The sequence below is a fragment of the Moschus berezovskii genome, chromosome 14 (genome assembly GCF_049115385.1).
Source record: "Moschus berezovskii isolate FMDL1 chromosome 14, NW_MosBer_1.0, whole genome shotgun sequence".
NCBI lineage: Eukaryota > Metazoa > Chordata > Mammalia > Artiodactyla > Moschidae > Moschus > Moschus berezovskii.
This window is the reverse complement of record NC_142473.1, coordinates 64,057,486-64,072,949: the sequence shown is the minus strand read 5'-3', so window position 1 is coordinate 64,072,949 and position 15,464 is coordinate 64,057,486.

Genomic DNA, 15,464 nt, shown 5'->3' with positions numbered 1-15,464 from the left:
GCCACCTCATGCGACGAGTTGACTCACTGGAAAAGACTCTGATGCTGGGAAAGGTTGGGGGCGGGAGGAGAAGGGGACGACGGAGAATGAGATGGCTGGATGGCATCACCGACTCTGTGGACATGAGTTTGAGTGAACTCCGGGAGTTGGTGATGGATAGGGAGGCCTGGCGTGCTGTGATTCATGGGGTCGCGGAGAGTCGGACACGACTGAGCGACTGAACTGAACTGAAGTACATTAGAAACTTCTTTTCAGTACCAGTGCTATTTGAAAGACAGAACTGGTTAAGTCATTTATCAGCTACTGGGGGGCAGGAGGAGACGGGGACAACAGAGAATGAGATGGCTGGATGGCATCACCAACTCGATGGACATGAGTGTGAGTGAACTCCGGAAGTTTCTGATGGACAGGGAGGCCTGGCGTGCTGTGATTCATGGGGTCGCAAAGAGTCGGACACGACTGAGCGACTGAACTGAACTGAACTGAACTGAAGACCAAAATTTGATTTACCCCCATCCCCAGCTAAACTGTAGTCACATAAGTAAATCTTGAGGGAAAAGAAATGAGCAATAGTAAATTTTGACATTCAATAAGGAGAGCAGGATCTGGAAAGTCTGCATAATGATGGCTGTTTTGGAGACTGGGCTTTCAGGAGGAGCACACTGGAAAGGCCCAAGTGACATTGTATGAACTGGGAAACAGTAAGGCTACATAGGCCCTCAAGGGTGCTGAAATGTAATAGGGTGTCCAATAGGAGAGGTTACAGACACCAACTTTTCAGCTTTGTCCTGAGAGAGGTCACCACAACTGTATGCAAATACTCTGCACTTGGGAGGCCTATTCCCATGTGTCTCCCTCATATACTCTCTCCTAAAAACAGCAGAGCACAGGATAAAAGGGTTTCTGTGTCTGCAATGTTTACACAGAATCTACTAAAGCTGCAATGCTTGATTCATATTTAATCACCAGATAAAAGTCAGTCTTGTAACTTCCAGGAGCTAGACAATGCCCCAAGTGAAAAAATTTAATGAGGCCCACTTTCTACTTTTACTAGGGGGACAAATGATTTTTAAATGTATATATGCACAGTGGCCTCTGAGTGAAAAACTTAGGACCCACTGCTCTGATTACAAAATGCAACCCTCCTCAAATGCAGGGTTTGATGCATAATGCATCAGCACTGAGGGAGAGGTGGTAAGAAAACAGCAGACAACAGTCAAGGAATCAAGGGAGAACAGAGCAAATGGGCTCTGTTTGTTGTCCCTGATGGTAAGAAGAGATTGTATCGCTCTTCCGTGAGTGTGTTAGGACTGAAGTTAGAACTGCAGAGTCCTAATGGCCTTTTAAAAACATTTTATTTAACACTGTATATTCAAATACTTAATTAAATGTTTACTAGTAAACAGACGTCAGATGCTTCGAAATCTCACTTAATGTAATTAAACTACATGTATTGTATGCTCAGACAACTGTGCCTTGGCTTTCAGAATTCTTTAGAAACTCATGAAAATCAATATTTAGCATTCTAGCTTACTTTTTAAAGTAGTCTCTTGGTAGCAAGAAACTACTTCCATTTTTTAATGTCTCCCTAAGAGAGAGAAGAGTGATTAAGGGGAATTGAAAAACACAGGAAAGACCATGGAAATGTAGATTTCATCTGTATTCACTATTGGTGTTCTATCTACACCCAGATACCTTTCTTGGCATTTCCTGTGTAATGTCATTAAGACTTTGCCTCACAATCATTACAAGTGGGAATGTTATCCATCAACTTTGAATCTCTTTTATTATTATATGACTAAGTATTTGTACAAATGCCAACCTCTTCAATATACCACTAAAAAAGCAATATTATATAAAACATGCACATTATATTAATAATAAAAATGAGTCATCTTTGTATTGGGTTTTTTATTGTTATTCATATATTCTTCTCTTTTAATTATTCAAGTAATGCAGGAATAAATTCTTTATGTAAAAAATTAAAACAAATTTCAGCAATAGGAAAAAAGCATAGGTCTTGAATTTTTTTTTTAATCTTAATTCCTTCCCCCCAACTGCCACTATAATGTTTTGTTGTGTATTTCTCTAGACCTTTTCCTTTACTTTTACAAAAACAAAACAAACACATAAATGTGCATACAGTCTGGACTTCCCTGGCAGTCCAGTGGTTAAGACTCTGAGCTTCAAAAGCAGGGCACAGTTTTGATCCCTGGTCAGAACTAAGATCCCACATACCACTTGTTGTGGCAAAAAGTAAAATGCATATATGATATAGTATACTGATAGCTTCTTTTATTTAATAGACAAATAGAATCCTACTAGATATATTGCTCTGTAACTTAACTATTTTTACTTCCTAGGATGACTTAGGATCTTTTTATATCGCTACACATAATATCTACCATATTTGTGGAGACACACCAGAGTTTGTATCACTACTCAAGAATCAATGAATTTAGATTATTTATAAAATTTCCCATTAGTGAAAATCCATGCATGTGACTCATTGTGAACATATGTATAATCTTACAAGTGAGGCACACAAATGCAATTACTGGGCCTAAGAAGATACTCATTTTTATTATGAACAGGCATCATATTTGCCTCCCAAATGGGCTGTACATACTTACATCTATTTCCCCACATATTACCCAAAATTTGATTATGATAATCATTTTTTAAATGCTTTGTTTTACATTGCATTTTCCTAAATAATACTGAAGTTGAAATTATTTCCATATTTTTTTAGCCAATTCTCCTATGAGTTGCTTGATTATAGGTTTTTGGAATATTTAGATATTTCTCTGACCTTTCTTTTTAAAATTTTATTTGAGGGATTTTTTCTATAACCTAGATAGCTATGCTATATTTTATTTTATTTGGCATGTATTTTCCCAGTGTACAACTTGTATTTCATTATTTTTCATACTGTAGAAGATTTCAGATTGATAAAACAAAATTATATTTCTTTATGCAATTTACAGATTCCCTAGGGAGGCATTTATTTCAAGGTTTTAGCCATATTTCTCTACATTTTCTGCTAACACTTTTTAATGAAATATAACATGTAGACAAAAACTTAATAAATCATTAAGTATATAGTTCAATAAATGATCACAGAATGAATATAACTATGTAACCACAATCCAAGTTGTACCTTTGATAAAAATTATTAATTTTACTTGATTATCTACAGATTCTTTGGGGACATTTTAGTGCATAGAATCATTTCTGTATATGAATAGTCTAATTAATTCTTTTCCAACCTACATATGTTTTATTTATTTTCTTGCCTTATTTCACTGGCATGTATGCAGTACAATGTGCAATATGAATGATAACAATGGGCATCTGCTCTCTCCTGCCTGAATTTAGGGGATGAATTTTCAGCATCATTTCATTAAGATACTTGTTGAAAGATACTCAGTATTAGATGGAGAAACTCCTTTTATTGTTAGTTTTCTATTTTTAAAGTGTGAATTTATAATATTTTTGCTTGAGTGCTTCTTTTGAATCTTTTGAAATTATTATTGTCCTTTGTTCTATTAATATACCATTCCTTATATTCATTTTCAAACACTGAATCAACCTTGCATTCATGGATCAATCCATCTTTATCATAACACTACATACACCTCCAAACTTTAAAAAATATATTTCATTGGATTTCTCAAGTATTTTGTTTAGAAGCTTTTTACGCTTTTGAGTTTGAAAGGGACTATGATATCTTTTCTTGCAATATTATTGTCAGGTTTAGTATCAATATAATGATGGCCTCATGAAATTGCCCTCAATTTTTTTTATTTTCAGAAAATTTTTATATACAATTGCTTTCTATAGTGGCCAATCTAAGCTTGGAATTTTATTTTTAGGAAGATTTTAAATTACAGATTCAATTTCTTTAGCAGATAATAGTAAGATTCAGATATTCTCTATTTTCTTATGTCAGTTTTAGCAGGTTTTATTCTAGCAGACAAATGCTCATTTCCTCTAAATTTTTAAAATTATGATCATAAAATTTTTATAATATCTTTTTTATAAAATTTTCTGTGATCTATACTTATTTTTGTCATTTTTGATATATTTGTATCAGGTCTTTTTTGATCAGACTCACCAGGAAAGTTAACCATTTGCTAGGTCACTTTTCAATTTTGAGCAGTATTACCTCTCCAATTAGTTTTTATAGTTTTTTATATAACAAATATATCTGTCTGTCTATCTTTCTACCTACCTACCTATCAGTCCATTCATCCACCATCAGTCTAGATTTTTATCTATTTGTGCAAACTGGGAGACTTTTAAAACTCAAGTCTATCACTTATGGAAAATTTTTTTGAATCAATTGTTAATTAATATCCTCTCTTCCTATTTACACTTTTCTCACTTAAAGGTATTCTCAGTTAAGTATTTCACTTCCTAAATTGATTGTCTGCTTTTGTTATATTATCTCTTATTTGTAATTATCTAATATTGCCCTAGTCAAGGTCCCAGTAGGAAATAAGTATCGAATTAGAATAATATAGAAAATGTTTAAAATGCAGCACCCTAGAATAATAACATTCATACTATTACCACTGTTAGGCCCAAGGTATCAAAGAGGGAGTGGCTTCTTTAAAAGGTCTTTTCTTTGTTGACTTAAAAGGTCTTTTTCTTTTTCGCTATTTTAAAACTCAACTGTACTTTTTATTCAGATTCCATGAATATGTCCACTAATACTGTCTTAGGACATATCACTAGATTACACATTAAATGTACTTGTCTCCTTCAGTTCAGTTCAGTTCAGTTCAGTCGCTCAGTCGTGTCCGACTCTCTCCTCAAATCTCTGACAATTCCTCATTCTTTCCTTGTCTTTCGTGATTCTGACAACTTTGAGGGTTTGCTAAGTTATTCTGAGGACTGTCTCTCAATCTGAGGACTTGCTTGATAGTTTCTCGTTACTGGATTGAAGTTACACAGTTTTGGAAAGGTAACACAAAGTGATTATTTTTTCCCAATACATAGCAAGGGCCACAAAATGTCAATGTGTTATTTTACTAGAGACAGTAACACTGATCACTTCATTACGGTGCTGTCTGTCAGGTTTCTCTACTATAAAATGATTCTTTTCCTTTTATAATTAATGGATAACCTGAGGGAGATACTTTGAGCCTATACAAATACCCTCTCTCTCCTCACCCTTACGTTTCCTGATTTTATATTCCTTTGGTAGATCTTGATTGACAATTACTGTAAAGTTCTAATGAGATTTTCCATTTCCCTCATTCCACCTACATTTTTTAATTGGATTTCATTTTTAGATAGCTGTCTCTTACCCCCAATTATATTTAGTCAATTATTTATTTATATCAGCACAAAACCATGGATTTTTTTTTTATATTCTATGAGTTATAATCCAACATTCCTGTTGTTAATTTTACTCCTCCAATTATTTCAAATTAGCCACTGGGAAAAATAAGAGATCTTTGGCCACTGAGAGCTTTCTGACTTGTTTTACAACAATATCCAAAGGGTAAAAAAGAATCTAAATAACTTTGAGGAAATTTTTCATTATACCTAAATTTTATGCCATTTTATCATCATTAGTGAATGAGATAAGAGGAAAGTATTTGCTATAAAGTTCTCAAAATATATATTACCTAAGGTCATTTCCTTTATGTATTACTCGGGTATTCTGAAAAGAACTGACTTAATGAACTTAAGCATGAGTTTATCGTGACTGCTGGTCAATAGTATCAGTGAACATGGAATAAGTTAACATGATAAAAGGAATAAATAATGTAAATAATCATTTACAAGGTAGCAGTAATTTGTATTTGGAAGAAAAAAAAAAGAATCTGCATAGTTCCAAACTTGTAAGAAAGGACAGATTTGGTTGGGAACAAATAAATGAAAAATTCCAGGAGAAGATCAAGATGGTGGAGTAAGATAACCATATACTACTCTATGTGGAACAATTCTCACTGAAACCAACTGGAAACTGGCAGGAAAATTCCTATGCAGCTGAGGGTGTAAGAAACACACACACATAATCAGGTAGGAAGGGAAGAAAGGTGATCAGGCCAAGATCTGTACCCCTGGGAAACATCTCAGAAAATCAGAAATTATACAGGCAGACACATACCTTGGGGAGTGAACAGGTTGAGCCACAGATTGGGCGTTCCAGTCCTGGGGTCCTATGCTGAGGAGACAAGCTCCTTTGACTGGTTGGAGGACAGCTGGGGCAAACATAAGGGCTAGGGCAGGCTAGACTTCATTAGCGAGGAGCACACTTGTTGGCTAGCCCTCAAAATAGGACAGAGAGAGGTCCACTCTTTAGCAGTTGTCTGGTTTCAAGAGACTGCTTCGCTGCTCTAGTCCAAGTGCCCTAGCCCAAGCCAAGTGGACACTCCAGCCCTGCTCACTCCACACCACAGCAGGGCACTGGATCTGAGTGGCCATGACCAGGGAAAAAACTAGACCACTGGAAGCAGATGTATTCTGGGCCCAGGGCAGAGCCTGGTTTGGGTGGCACTATCTATTGTTGACGCTTATGCAAGCAGTGCCCAAGAAGCTATTCAGATTTCAGACACACCCTTCTCCACCACACTTCACCCTTGTAAACGCAGAGAGATCACAAAGACCCTGGCTGCCTTGCAGAGCGGCTCCACAACAAGGTGGGAGTGGCGGAGGGTGGAGAGAGTGATCAGCTGTGAGAGACAAATGGGACTTGCCCAGGAGAGCTCTGCCCTAGCAGCTGCCAATTTCCTGCGACAGCTTTGCAGTGAGCCCCAGCCTGAGCTGAGCTAACACTGTATGGGTTATTCAATCCCATCAGTTCAGTTCAGTCTTTCAACCGTGTCCAACACTTGGCAACCCCGTGGACTGCAGCACACTTCCCTGTCCATCACCAACTTCCGAAGCTTACTCAAACTCATCTTCATCGAGTCGGTGATTCAATCCTATAGAGGCCCCATTCAATCTATGCCACAGCACAGTACAGGCTCTAGAGCACCCACAACCAAAGAGACTCTCTGTTCAAAACCTTCCCCAGTTTCTTTATATGCCAAACTCCTTTATATTCTATAGATGTTGGCTTAGGTACCACATAAGAATTTTTCCCTGACCATACAAGTTCACTTAGGTCCCATGATATACTCTCTGTCCCAGGAGACACTTTTTCTACTTCACTTATCATAATCTGTAGCATTTTTTGCTTATGTATTTGTTTTATACTGGTCTATCTGTTCCTAATTAGAATAGAATTTTCAGTAGGGCAGGGACCTAGTCTGTCTTTTTCATCTCTGTGTCCCCAAAGGATAGTGCTTCTTGGAAGGTACAAAATACGTATTCAATATTGGAATAAAAGAATATATGGATGAATGGTCAAGTGTTAAGGTGAAAGACATATGAGGATTTATTGATAATTAAATACGGTATAACCTTGATGATCATGATAACCTTGAGCATCATGATCACGACAACCAGCATCCAGTGGATCATGCTAAAACCTAGGACTTCTGCTTGATTACTTTATATTCCTGCCCTTGAAAGTCCAATACAACATTAAGTTTCTAACTTTCAGTTAAGTTCAGTTCAATTCAGTTGCTCAGTCGTGTCCAACTCTTTGACACCCCATGAATCACAGCACGCCAGGCCTCTTTGTCCATCACCGACTCCCGGAGTTCACTCAAACTCATGTCCACAGAGTCGGTGATGTCATCCAGCCATCTCATTCGCTGTCGTCCCCTTCTCCTCCTGCCCCCAATCCCTCCCAGCATCAGAGTCTTTTCCAGTGAGTCAACTCGTCGCATGAGGTGGCCAAAGTATTGGAGTTTCAGCTTTAGCATCAGTCCTTCCAATGAACACCCAGGACTTATCTCCTTTAGAATGGACTGGGTGGATCTCCTTGCAGGACAAAGGACTCTCAAGAGTCTTCTCCAGCACCACAGTTCAAAAGCATCAATTCTTCAGCCATCAGCTTTCTTCACAGTCCAACTCTCACATCCATACATGACCACTGGAAAAACCATAGCCTTGACTAGATGGACCTTTGTTGGCAAAGTAATGTCTCTGCTTTTTAATATGCTATCTAGGTTGGTCATAACTTTCCTTCCAAGGAGTAAGAGTCTTTTAATTTCATGACTGCAATCAGCATCCACAGTGATTTTGAAGCCCCCCAAAATAAAGTCTGACACTGTTTCCCCATCTATTTCCCATGAAGTGATGGGACCAGATGCCATGATCTTTGTTTTCTGAATATTGAGCTCTAAGCCAACTTTTTCGCTCTCCTCTTTCACTTTCATTAAGAGGCTTTTTTGTCCCTCTTCACTTTCTGCCATAAGGGTGGTGTCATCTGCATATCTGAGGTTATTGATATTTCTCCCAGCAATCTTGATTCCAGCTTGTGCTTCTTCCAGCCCAACGTTCCTCATGATGTACTCTGCATATAAGTTAAATAAGTAGGGTGACAATATACAACCTTGACATACTTCTTTTCCTATATGGAACCAGTCTGTTGTTCCATGTCCAGTTCTAACTCTTGCTTCCTCACCAGCATATAGGTTTCTCAAGAGGCAGGTCAGGTGGTCTGGTATTCCCATCTCTTTCAGAATGTTCCACAGTTTATTGTGTTCCACACAGTCAAAGGCTTTGGCATAGTCAATGAAGCAGAAATAGATGTTTTTCTGGAACTCTCTTGTTTTTTCCATGATCCAGCAGATGTTGGCAGTTTGATCTCTGTTTCCTCTGCCCTTACCTAGGTTTATTTTCTATACAGAATTTAATTAATACATGAAATTCTTTATTGGTTAACTTGCCTTGGGTTACCAGATGTGAAGCTCTTCAAGGTGAGGAATTTTGTCTTTCTTGGTCATTACCACATTCAAACTATCTAGATGACTTCTTGCTACAACAAGAAAATATTTATTGAAAGAATAATGAAATGAAACTCTTCAGATGGGAATCTTTTTGCCACTTTAAAAGTTATCATACTTTCAGTCATGTGTATTTTTTAGTACAGATGAAAATACCAAAGAAGGAATTTTAAAGCTTGTCTATTTTTGTTGGCCATGCTGCGAAGCCTATGGGATCTTAGTTCCCCAACCAGGGATCAATCCAGGACCTGGGAAGTCAAAGCATGGAGTCCTAACCACTGGACTGCCAGGGAATTTTCTAAAGCTCATCTCTTAAGAAATTTTTCTCTTCTTTCTTAATCTAACAGTTGAATCATTCTTCATCTCCTTGTCCTTTGTTGAGAAAGCTTTCCCTTACTTTCTTAATTAGGTCAAATGGCTTTACTGCTGCTGCTGCTGCTAAGTCACTTCAGTCATGTCCGACTCTGTGTGACCCCATAGATGGCAGCCCACCAGGCTCCCCCGTCCTTGGGATTCTCCAGGCAAGAACACTGGAGTGGGTTAATGGCTCTACTGCATACTCTTAAAACATCACGTAACTTTCCATATAGTGCTTAACTGAGTTTTAATTTACCTAATTCTTCAAAATAAATTTTTTCACTAGCTCCTAGCTCTATGAGGATAGAGATGATATATATTTTAACTCACCATTTAATCCAATGGTGATATGTTCAACATCTGGCATATCTTATGTACTCAAAATATTTCTTCAAAAAATAAATCACCCCAAGTGTCATTCCTCATTGTCTAGTATAGAATACAAAAATATGCTTTTAGTAGTATAGATTTACACCTTTAAACCATCGATCAACAACATGAACCATCAGCTCAGTTCAGTTCAGTTGCACAGTCATGTCCGACTCTGCGATCCTATGGACTGCAGCATGCCAGGCTTCCCTGTCCATCACCAACTCCTGGAGCTTGCTCAAATTCATGTCCATCCAGTCGATGATGCCATCCAACCATTTCATCCTCTGTCATCCCCTTCTCCTCCAGCCTTCAAATTTACCCAGCATTAGGGTCTTTTCAAATGAGTCAGTTTTTCGCATCAGGTGGCCAAAGTATTGGAGTTTCAGCTTCAGCATCATGAATGTTCAGGACTGAATTCCTTTAGGATGGACTGGTTGGATCTCCTTGCAGTCCAAGGGACTCTCAAGAGTCTTCTCCAGCACCACAGTTCAAAAGCATCAATTCTTCGGTGTTCAGCTTTCTTTATAGCCCAACTCTCACATCCAGACATGACATCCAACATGAACCATACACATATTATTTAATTGGTTTATCTTTGTTTTGATTTTCTCCAAAGTAAAACAGGAAACATAAATCTGATTAACTGAATGCCTCTCATAGTTGAATTCTATGTAAGTATGGTTATTATTTCATGTGACTAAAGCTCATAGATTTACAAAAGGAATGAGCTTGTTTTTTCCTCCCATATTGAATTTAATTCCTTTTGAAGTATATAATGAGTGCCATCATTTAACTTCACAAGAAATCTTTCATCTATTAACTAATGAAGTTAACTAATGAAGAACCTCCCTTCCCATCCCCTCTAGGTACCTCTAGGTACCATTTCAGTCATCAAAATTTGGTTCTTTTGAAGGAGGAAACAGACAGAACAGGCTCCATCTTGAAAGCTGGACTCCATCTTATGCCAGACTGTGGACTTTGAGCTATATGCCCAGTATCTATGGAAACGACATACCAACTGGAAAACCAGATCCCCCAGATGGAAGAGCCCCAGGGCTTGTACCTAGACTCTCCATCACCTAAAAGAATACCCTAATTATCTGTGTAACCAAATAGAATCATAAATTCTATTATGCTTATTGGGGTATGACCACAGGCCTATTGATAACTGTCTACTGTTAACTACCTAGGCTTAAGGCATACGAATCACGGGTTAACTTTGACTGTATCTTTCCTTTGTCCAGACTAGTTTTAGAGAATTTGGGGAGGTGGGTTTGGGCACGTACACTTAGGGTATATAAGGTTTTCAGAAAAACTGGTCAGGGTCCTTGGCTAAGAGGAGACTCTGCCTTGGGCCTGCCAGTCTAATAAATTGCACTCCACTATCTGCATTGTCCTTCTGAGTGAGTTTGTTTCCCGGAACGCATGGCTACAACACTATAGGTACGTAAAATGTTTTTATAAATTAATTCCAACAATTGACAAATACCTTTTCAGTCCTATTATATCCTAGCCATTGAAATATAGTCTATGTATCAAAAAATAACTTTTTTTTAATAATAGATGAAACATTGGGAAAGGATAGTTGGTTAAACTTTTTGCATTTAGTCTTCCTCTCACATTTAATGATTCATTCTTAGCAGTGTCAGCATTGAATACAGGAACATAAAGTTAAGTTTTCTCAAAAGGTTGAACATTTTGTCATTTCCTGAAAGACTAAAGAAAATCAAGCCCACCTGGCCACACTCACTTTCTACCCTGGAAATATTTTTACTTGTACCAGAGTCTTCAAAACCAATTGAGAACTCAGAGAAATAAAAATATTTAAAGAAATTAAAGATCCATTATCATTGTTTAAGGTTGTTGTTTTTTTTTCTTGATGTTCAGTCTGGGAAGAGCTTACTCATCTCACAAGTATTTCTTTGGTCTATCCTATGAAATAAAGTCAATTGAAAATATGAAAATAGTTTGTTTTATAGCTACAAGCTCTTGTATATTGTAACACTTGTGTATAGTAGAAACAAATGATTAAATTTAATTGTCCAAAGATTTTGGAAATGGCAACATAGTCATGTAATTAGAGGAAGCCACGAGGCATCTTGATTCCAGCTTGTGCTTCTTCCAGCCCAGTGTTCCTCATGATGTACTCTGCATATAAGTTAAATAAGCAGGGTGACAATATACAAACTTGACGTACTCCTTTTCCTATTTGGAACCAGTCACCGAACTGAACTGATGAGGCATCTCCTGAAATCTTGGATATAGTTTCTATTTTCAAATCAAAACAGGGATATAGAAAGTCAGCTCAAAGAGACTGTTAATTCTAAGACAAAAGCTAACTTGAACATGAATCTGAAGATTTTATAAAAACACAGACACACACACACATACACACATCCTACATATACATACATGTCTGTATATGGATATGTATGTGTGTTCATCTTAACAAGAAAAGGACAGAAAATATTATGTTTAAAAATACAAGTAGAGAAAAAGTCAGAGAAAGAAATTACTACGATTTTAACACATATCTAATAAATGCCAAGTACAGAGATTGGTACTGAAGTCACAGTGGTAAATAAGAGAGATATGGTCCTTGACCTTAGGTAACCTACCACACATATCTTTCCCCTATTCATCGTTGAACAATAGGATGGCATCTTCAAAGGCCATGATGTTGAAAAGGGTTTGCTGAGTTCCAAAATTTACAGAGTATGGATCATCCTATAGCGCAAGGTAGGAGTGGTAGGAAATTAGACAGATAAGTAGTTAAGAGCACAAAATCAGATGTTATACATTAATCTAACAGTGATGGGAAAGCACTAGAGTTTTAAGCAAAGAAACAATAGCTTCCTTGGTGGACAATATTCAAGTCTGATCTCTTGGGCAGGCATATTCCATGAGAGCACCGTTACCATTACATAGCTAGTTCTGATGGCTTGGAATCCAAGAGGATCAAAATAAACAATCTGTGTAAACTGCATATAGTCTTTCCCCAATGACTCAGCAGTAAAGAATCTGCCTGCAATGCAGGAGACCCAGGTTCAATTTCTGGGTCAGGAAGAACCTCTGGAGAAGGAAATGGCCAACACATTCCAGTATTCTTGCCTGGAGAATTCCATGGACAGAGGGGGCTTGAGGGTTACAGTCCATAGGGTCTCAAAGAGCCAGACACAACTGAAGCAACTGAGCATGCAAAATGCATATATTATTCCTAATGCATAATATTCACTCAATAAACATTAGTAACCAGAGAAACAGTTTCATAGGTTATGGAAGATTGGGCTTCCTGGAAAGAAGATTCTGTATTGGAGACTAACATGCAAGAAGTTTAAGGCACTCAGGATCTGCACACAGGGAGCGCAAGGGACAGGAAGGAAGCAAAGTTGGGCAGAGAGAAGTTGAATCTTTTCCAGCAAATGGTGCAGCAGTCCCTACAGGGGAGTTGTGAAAGCCCTCCAGAGTTAGCCTTCCCTTCATTAAGAAGCCCTGGCCTCTAGCCTCAGGGTTCAACAAGTCATTGATGTTCAATCGCTAAGTAATGTCCGCCTCTTTGAGACCTCAAGGACTACAGCACACCAGGCTTCCCTGTCCTTCACTATCTACCTGAGTCTGTTCAAATTCATGTCTATTGAGTCAGTGATGCCATCCAACCATCTTAACCTCTGTTGCCCCTTCTCCTCCTGTCCTCAATCTTTCCCAGCATCATGGTCTTTTCCAGTGAGTCAGCTCTTCACATCAGGTGGCTGAAGTATTAAAGCTTCAGCTTCAGCATCAGTCCTTCCAATGAATATTCAGCTATTCAGTGTGGATTTCCTTTAGATTGACTGGTCTGATCTCCATGCAGTCCAAGGGACTCTCAAGAGTCTTCAACACCACAGTTCAAAAGAATCAATTCTTCGGCGCTCAGCTTTCTTTATAGTCCAACTCTCACATCCCTACATGACTACTGGAAAAATCATAGCTTTGACTAGACAGACCTTTGTCAGCAAAGTGATGTCTCTGCTTTTTAATGCACTCTCTAGGCTTGTCATGGGTTTTCTTCCAAGGACCAAGTGTCTTTTAATTTCATGGCTACAGTCACTGTCTGCAGTGATTTTGGAGCCCTCAAAAATAAAATCAGCCAGTCACTGGATACAGGCTACTCTGCTAGAAGCAGCCTTCTCTGGCCTAGGGTGATTTTGGGAGAGGGATTTTCTGGTAAGAGCTGTCAACAGCCATATCGCAGCAACTGAGGGCATTAGCCCTGAAGAGGGACCAGTGTGGTTCAGTACAGTATCGTTTACATTGATTGAAAAGAAAGGTAATATGTCCTGGCATTTCTCTTCTCTCTGGATTCCTCTCCAAATTCCTCTCCAAATTCAGCCTTCTCAAAAGGGATATTTCCCACAATTTAAAAGAGACCCTTTGTCATACTTCCACTGCATTTTCCACCAGATTCATCACAACTATTTTTTCTTCTTTATTCCTTCCATGTAAAGGTTTCTGGACTTGGTTTGCTACCATAATTTACACACAATGCAGAGATGATGTGTCCTTTAAAAAATGTGCTTTTTCTTAATAGCTTCTCACCCTTTTAACCAACTTGACAAACTGCCTCAGGATATTAAAAATGATACATTCTCACCTGGAGGGAAATGTTTAAAATGTAATTTGAATAGGTAGTTAAGCATGTTTCCCTGAAGGTGTTATCATTTGGTAATTTGATATTTTAATATCAAATGTAAGTTCTTGACATGGCCTGGCCTTTCCAGAGGAGACCCATAAAAATAACGTGTGTCTCTGAACAATTTCCTGGCTGAGGCAGGTTGTATTTCATGTCCCCAATTATAATTATCTTCACTGCATTGTAAAGAATGTGTTGTACACCAAATTCTCTATTAACAATCACAATGTGTAGAAATTATCTTCATCATAGAACATCTCAAGGGTCCGGGCTGTTTGTATATGATAACAGCTCATTGAGATCCAAATTATGGAAAATTCAAAGAAATGAATAGGAAAGACACTGCTATTTTACCATCAGTTTTAAAAAAAGGAATGTAATTAAAATGTAAAAACAGGTTCTTTGAATCAATCTAGTTAGATGAAGAAGGAGGAGCAGGGGGAGGGAGAGTAGGAGGAGAAGGGATGGAATAATACCAAGGGAAATATGAGTAGAAGCATCCTGAGGTTTTGCCTCAAAAAATAGAATTAGTGAATTAAAAAAATAGACACCCTTTTATGCGGTTAATAATAATTAACAATTGGATAAATAATATTAAAATATTTACAAATATATGAATAAACTATAAAACTTTTAGTATTCTAAAATTTAATTTGAAGGGAACTACAAACTTTAAATAATGAGGTGGAAGTCTTGGCAGGTGAGGAAATAAATTCTTGATATTTAGGACACTGAGCTTCTAAAGTCCCCCTCACTCAATGCAGACATTGATTTTAATTTCCTTCTCAATTAACAAGGTCTTTTTTTTATATTACGTTTAAAGGTTAGAGTAAAATGACTGAAAAAGATGTATGAATAAACTAAAAAGGGATATATAAAAAAAGGATATATAAATCAGATAAATAACTTTGAGCAGTTATATGATGAACTAAAGGCTATGTGAGTGGAAAGATTCCAATGTATGAAATATAGAAATGTGAAGGAATGTGTACTATTATTCTGTCAATCACTTTTCAGGGTCCAGGGAATATAGTAATACTTTTTTAAAATGAGCATGACATGAGCATGAAGCTAATACAAAGAGGCAATAGAGACAAACAGGTCTCTAAGTGTACTTTTTTTTACAAAGTTGAAAAACAAATAGCAGATAAATGATGTTTTTCAATGTTCAGGAAAAAGAAGAAGATGTTTTGGGAGGAAAATTATGTATA